Raw genomic sequence first — 6000 nt, 5'->3', positions numbered from 1 at the left:
TCAAGAGGCTCCAATCTCAGTCTACGGCATCATTGTGTGTTTAGTCTCCTTCCAGGAGCACCCCAAACGTAACAGGACAGTAGTTCCACTCCTAAGGTGGGCAGGACCCCTACAACAGGAGGACACTAGTTACCCCCTGGCTGGGATATCTCAGGGAATGTCAGGTCACCCACACAGGCACCCAGGTCTCTGCTGTTGGCACAGAAGTTGCCTGCCCCCAGCCAGGTTGCTTAGCGACCTCTGGCATCATCACCTGCAGGGTATGGGGCCCAGGGTAAAAAGAACAAGCCCAATACCCTCCCCCCTCTCTCTGCATCCCCCTGGGGTGCTCACCTTCCTCCTCTCCCCAGGCTTCTACAGTAAATCTTATACCATGGATGTTGTGTGTGCATATTTAACATCTGCACCATGCCTGGTTTCTGGAGCACTGCTGTAACACTCGGGACTCTATTGATGAGTTTCTCACCAAAGCTCTGACTTGAGATAAAAACCACTGTGTTGCCATACTACTTTGCCCACACACTACCTGCTTCTGGCTGGTTACCCGATCAAACAAACAGACAGACAAACAAAAACCCTCGGTCTGCAAGGGGTGGAAGGAAAGAAACTGGCAACTTTGTTATCCCAGTGTTCCTCCTTGGCAAACAAAACAAACAATAATCTGTTTGATTACGAGCGCCAACTTGTGGGTGACGCCTCACCCCTAAGGACCTCCAAGCACAGGTAACCTCAGAGTGCCCTGCCAATAACCAAGAGAGGCATATGGGCCTAGGCATCCCGCGTGCAGTTGCTGCAGGTGCACACGGGTGCAGATGTCTCCTCAGGTGCACACGGGAGCACGCCGGGTGCAGATGTCTCCTCAGCCAGCTCACGACTCACCAGCACTAATTATACTCTCTGAGGGCCTACTTTCTGCCTGCTTTGTGAGTCACCCCCCCAAAAAACAAAGTAGCTTAAAATGGCGAGGAACACTCACAACAGCCTTCGCCATCTCCAGCGCAGCTGCAGTCAGAGCCTTAGGCTCGTCACCCACACGGCTATCCTGGTGCTGCTGGTATTTGGGGACTGTGGCTGGGGTGTTGGCCTAGTACCCACACATTGCCTGCACTTCCTCCAAGTGGGGCGGGGCAGGGGGAGGGGCTAGGCTGTGAACCCAGGTTGAGGATGGCGGAAACTCCGCTCCATTTTGTGCCTCAGCTGAGCTGAGGTAGATAAACAGATAGTGGTTGACGAGGTTGCTGGTTCACAGGCCTGCCCAGGTCAGGAGGGAGGAGCAGACACCTCACCTCCTGAGATGGTGAACACAGCTAGAGGTCCATCCCGAGCCCTCTGTGGCTCTTATGGCTCCTAAGACTGAGCAGGTATGGGCTCACACCTCTGCCCAGAGAGGCATTCCCAGACACTTGGCTTATCTCTGCCCTTCTCTCTTTCCCCGGGGGCTGGGAGGGTTGGTACAGACGGAGCCTGAGCTCCACTGGCAGCAGCCTTGGTCGCAGGGGGAGGTGGACCTGAGGAAATGTGGTCTTTGAGGAAAGAGGAGCATGCCACTTGGCTTCCAGGCCACTCCACGTGAGCCGCAGCAGATATCGAGGAAAGCAGGGGCTCTGTCTGGTGACAGGTCATGTCCAGATACTGCTGAGGGTCCCACAGACAGTGCTGGGCTATAAGGCGAGGCTCATTTGTTAAAGGTTTGCCTTTAGTGGCTGGGCCTGGTTTGGAGTCACTGGCTTCATTCATACCTTCGGCACGGCAGGGATGACCAAAGGGCAGCTTTGGGTAGGTTCTGAGCTGAGGGGCAGGAAGATGCGCTGGATACGGGCCATATACAGTTCAGTGGAGGGTACAGTATCACTGCAGGTAAGACAGGCTGTCTTGCCCCTGAGCACAGCAGCAGCTATGAAAGGGAAAGCAGCACAGCTGGTCTGAAGTCCGTGGGTGGTCCTGGCTACTGAGGCCATGTCACTGGATTGGCTAGTCCCCCCACCATGCTGGAGATAGATAGAACCTGGTGCCTGCTGGACAAGAACTGTAGCACTCACTGTGCCCTGGCTCCAGGGGCTGAGCACTTGGGAAGCTGCAGATCCTAGAAGTCCCCCTGGGGCACAAGATCCAACCTACTAAAGGCTCTCACCACCCACACTTGACGCGTAATTCTTCTGTGCTAGAGGGTTAAGATGTATTTGAAAGGGTTTCATTTTGTTTCTGCAATTCTTCGGCCGTTGAGTCTGCTGCAGTTTGTTGACAACTGCTGCGCATGCTAGAGGGCTCTTTTCAGCAGCCATAAGCTGCTGAGCAGGGAGGGTGTGGCTGGGACCCCAGGCACACGGGTAAGGATCCCAGGCCGTGAACATCGCAGGCCTGCATCCAACCTCCACCCAAGGTGGTGCTTTCACAGCCCAGTGGGGCGGCCCTGTGCTTTGTCCCTGGCTACCCAGCGAAGAGGTCAGCCCAGCACTGTTGGCTTTGTTTCTTAACAATTAGACTTTATTATACAATCCAACAATCCTATACAAGAAGGAAAAGGGGTTAAAGGGAAACAAGAGTAGATATCTGTTCCACGGGACGGATCCTCAGGTGTCTCTGGCCTGCACGCTGGTCTGGCTTGTAAGCTGGTCTCTCCCCAAATCCACCTGCCTATCCTACTCCAAAAGATGTAACCTTTTTCTCTCTCTTCTGCCTGCATCTCTCTTCTCTTCTCTTCTCTCTCTCTCTCTCTCTCTCTCTCTCTCTCTCTCTCTCTCTCTCTCTCTCTCTTTGCTCTACCGGAGACCCCCCTCTGCTTCCTGAATTCCAGACCCAGGATGGCTCCATCTAGTCTATCACAATGTATTCCTGTTGTTTCCAAGGGACAAAGCCCGCCATGACTTTCGCCTGGGACAAAGCTTACAATCCTTCCCACACAGCACCTGAAGAGAGACTTGGATTTGAGATAGAGTAATTCCAGGGTCCTAGATCTGAGGAGGGCAGCAGGATGAGGTCTGGGTACCTGTGCTCCCCAATAAGCTGCTTTGGCGAAAGTGGTGGAACAGAATGCAACCCTGGCATAGCCCCTGGCACCCTCAGGTTTAAGGGGGCAAAGTAGGGAGACTGACTATTCTTTTCATTTGGTTTGGTTTGGTTTTTGGTTTTTTGAGACAGGGTTTCTCTGTAACAGCTCTAGCTGTACTGGAACTGTCTCTCTCTCTGTAGATCAGGCTGGCCTTGAACTCACAGAGATCCTCCTGCCTCTGCCTCCCAAGTGCTGGGATTAAAGGCATGCCACCACTGCCCAAGACTGACTATTTTAAAGGTAAAGATTGCTAGCTGGGTGGTGGTGGCAGTGGCTGCGCACACCTTTAATCCCAGCACTCAGGATCTCTGTGAGTTCGAGGCCATCCTGGTCTACAAAGTGAGTCCAGGACAAGCAGGACAATCACACAGAGAAACCCTGTCTCGAAAAACCAAAAAACCAACCAACAACAACAAAAGGTAAAGATTGCTTTACACTGTTGCCTTAAAGAGTTAATGTGACAGACCTAACCCCAGATCACCCAGCGGCCTTCTTCTGGCCTCTGCCTTCTATAAAAGCCCCTGAGACACTACTCATCCTTGCCTGATGGATCTGGTGGTGCCTTGGCTGGGACACTGCTTTCCTGGTGAGGGGTGGGAGCTAAAGGTTGGACCAGAACCATGAGGGCTTTGCCAAACGTTGTCCAGAACACTCCTGCATCCAAACTGTCTGCCTTCCTGAGCGTGCACAAGGCGTTCAGGAGAATATCTGATCTGTCATCCCCTTCTGCTCCTGGTCCCCTGCTGTCAGGCAAAGGGAGAGGCAGGCTCTGAGCTACCCTCGCAGGAGGATTCTGGGCTGGCTGCCAAGCTGGACCACAGGGACACAGACCCTGGCTGCCCTTTGGCTAGCCTTACCTTCCTAGATGGGCAGCCTGTGACTCACTGCCTCCCTGGCTGTCATCACACTTAAAAAGACCTCTGCCTCCAGTTTTCTCACTTCTGGGAAACCTCTCAGCAGCCCAGATTCACGACTTTGAACTTTTCTGAGACTCCAGCTCCAGTGTTTGGGGAGCGACCTATTTTCTTACCACGTTGCTCCCCTGCTGTACTTTGGACTCAACTCCATCCCTCCTGCTCCCACCACCACAACCCCCCACCCCTCACCCCCCAACCCCAACCCCGCTTTCCCTGACCAGCTTTTTGCTCTCAGTCAAGAGCACAGTACAGAATCTGACCTGAGAGGTCTCAGTAAGCAAAGTACCTACTGTGAAGGGCTAGGACCCAAAGTTGTATCCCCAGCGCCCAGGTGAAAACTGGATGAAGTGGTGCATGCCTGCAAGCCCGGCACAGACTGAGAAGCAGCTGGTGAGCTGGCGAGCCCTGCCCTCAGTGAGAGACCTTGTCAGAAGAAACAAGATGGAAAGCAAACAAGAAAGGTACCCGATCTCCATCTCTGGCCTCCACACCCACGCACATCTGTGCAACACTCCAAGGTACAAGTGTGTACACAGGAAACACATATGCACATACACATGAGAAATAAACAGATATATGCATGGAACCCAACTGCAGAGAGTTTCATCCGGTTAAGAAGCCACCAGAAATCTCCATTTCTACAAGCGCTCATCCGGAAGCATCTTTGAGCCTCTCCCATCCTCACAAGGTACAACTTTCTCCCTGGCCTGCCTCTCCCTACCCACTCCTCCTTGTCCTGCAGTCCAGGGCTACTTGCTGCCTCTCATGGACAAGAGGAGTCGCAGGCTCCCCAAACAAAAGACTCAAGGTGGCCATTGTGAGTTTGAGCCTGAGCTTATCCCACAGCCTCCAGAAGGAAAGACCCTGCCAACTCCTTGCCCTCAGACCCTCACTTCAGAGCCCCTGGCACAATGAAGTGTCCCCCGCCGTGGTACCTACTGTTTGGGGAGACAAAGAGAGATTTTTACCTCAGATGGAGAGGATGGAGAAGGTAACAACGGATCAGCCAGTCTCCGAGAACCGTTGAGTTTATTGGGGTTACAGCCAGGGACATGGTGACTCTCAGGCAGTTGTATCACAGTAGCAGGGATGACGGCTCAGGAAGATGTGTCCTGGAGTTCAGGGCATAACTTGCAGGCCACACCACCACTACTCTCCCCAGCACTCACTATTTTATGGAACCTTGGGGAGGGGTTTTGTGTGTCTCTGCATTTCTTGGTCATGAGCCTCTTCTGCCTTCCCTCTCCTTCCCTGAGGGCTTGGTTCAATCAGAGGAAAATGTCACATAACAGAGCTGAGCCATTTCTGTCCTGGTGCCCCCAAAAGTGACTTCATTTTGGATAACAAGTCTTTGCAGTAATTAAGGCAAAATGTGTTTGGGGGAGCTGTGTGGTTGATGTTCTTGTATGAAGAACAGATGGGGGACCACGGGGAAGCTGGTGAGAGCCACTTGGGGAGATGACCACTGGGAGCCCAAGAGAGGGCCCTGGTACTCTTGCCTCACAGCCTCCGGAAGGAGTGAGTCTGGCCACAGCTGGCTCTCAGACCTTCACCTCTGGAACCTGAGGCATCCACAGGCTGTTTCTGAGATTCCGCTATGGCAGCCCAGGGCCCAAATCCACCCAGCCTGCTAAGTTCCCTAGTGAGACAGTCACTTGGAGCACTGGGTAAAGGGACAGTGCTCTTGAGTCACTTCTTTTATGAGCACACACTGGGTCCATCCCGTGTCTGTGTGTTAGGCTAGGGGTTAGAGCACTGACTCCCATAAATCCTCCCCTCTATATGAGGTAAACTTCACACCCGTCAGTGGGATCCACTTCAGATAGTGGGAAATCAGTAAGCACATAGGAGGTGTCTAACAAGTGCCTAATGAACCAACTTCTTATAGGTCTGTGGTAGCTGCAAGGTTTCAGACACACACACACACACACACACACACACACACACACACACGGAAGAAGGGATGGATAGGTGGAAGAAAGTAGCTCTAATTACAACAGCACTGAGGGATGCTCCAAGGCATCTCATGGTCAA

This window comes from Acomys minous, assembly GCF_964271855.1.
Source record: "Acomys minous genome assembly, chromosome: 8".
NCBI lineage: Eukaryota > Metazoa > Chordata > Mammalia > Rodentia > Muridae > Acomys > Acomys minous.
This window is presented reverse-complemented; position numbering follows the sequence as displayed.